Genomic DNA, 841 nt, shown 5'->3' on the forward strand with positions numbered 1-841 from the left:
GGCTCGTTAACTCCACCATTGATTTTTACTTCGAATATAACCTTGCAAAAGCCAGATTTATATTTACGGACGATAACATTACCTCCCCGATGATATCGACTACAAAATAAAAAAATAATGAACGTGACCACAAAATTAAAATCCGGCTTAATGGGCGACTCCACTTTGGGTAAGATTACCACGCGGGAAGACAACGGTTTCGCCAATTACATCATCTTCGCAGGAAAAATCCCTGAAGTTTGATTCCACTGCATATCTGATTAAAATGTAATGTTGAAGTAAAGGTGAGAGAAAATCACTGTTTATCAATATTAAAATTAAGATCCGGGAAAGGATTGGTATTGAATTCACGAAGTGGCTAGAGTTTACATCAATTTTACCGATAACAACTAAAGAATAAGGTAATGTAGAAGATAATTATTGTTGAAAGATTCAGTGAGAAAAATGAAATAAAGAGAAGCAACAATTATCGAATGCAATATAAATTACCAGTCTCTAGTTATATACAAAACTTTTATCTACCGAGTTTCGGCAACAGAATTGTTCTCAACTCCATATTTTTGCCTATCCAAACAAAATTCCTGGAAGCAAAGATTCATCTAGAGGCATGATTCAATGCCATCATCTGCTTGTATATCCCACGACTACGGCGCCTTGGATTTGAGGTCTCTTCGCTCCTCGCTTATGTCAGCTGTAAATCCTTTACGCCTTTGTGCAGGAGATACGAAGTGTGAGCGAGGACGTGAACAAAAGAGAAGATAATGCAGGGTTAATGACATCCTTGACTGCCTTGTTTTCAGGAAGATTATAGGAGGGTTATGGAGCGAAAAGGTCCTATCAC

This window comes from Penaeus monodon, chromosome 29 (assembly GCF_015228065.2).
Source record: "Penaeus monodon isolate SGIC_2016 chromosome 29, NSTDA_Pmon_1, whole genome shotgun sequence".
Lineage (NCBI taxonomy): Eukaryota > Metazoa > Arthropoda > Malacostraca > Decapoda > Penaeidae > Penaeus > Penaeus monodon.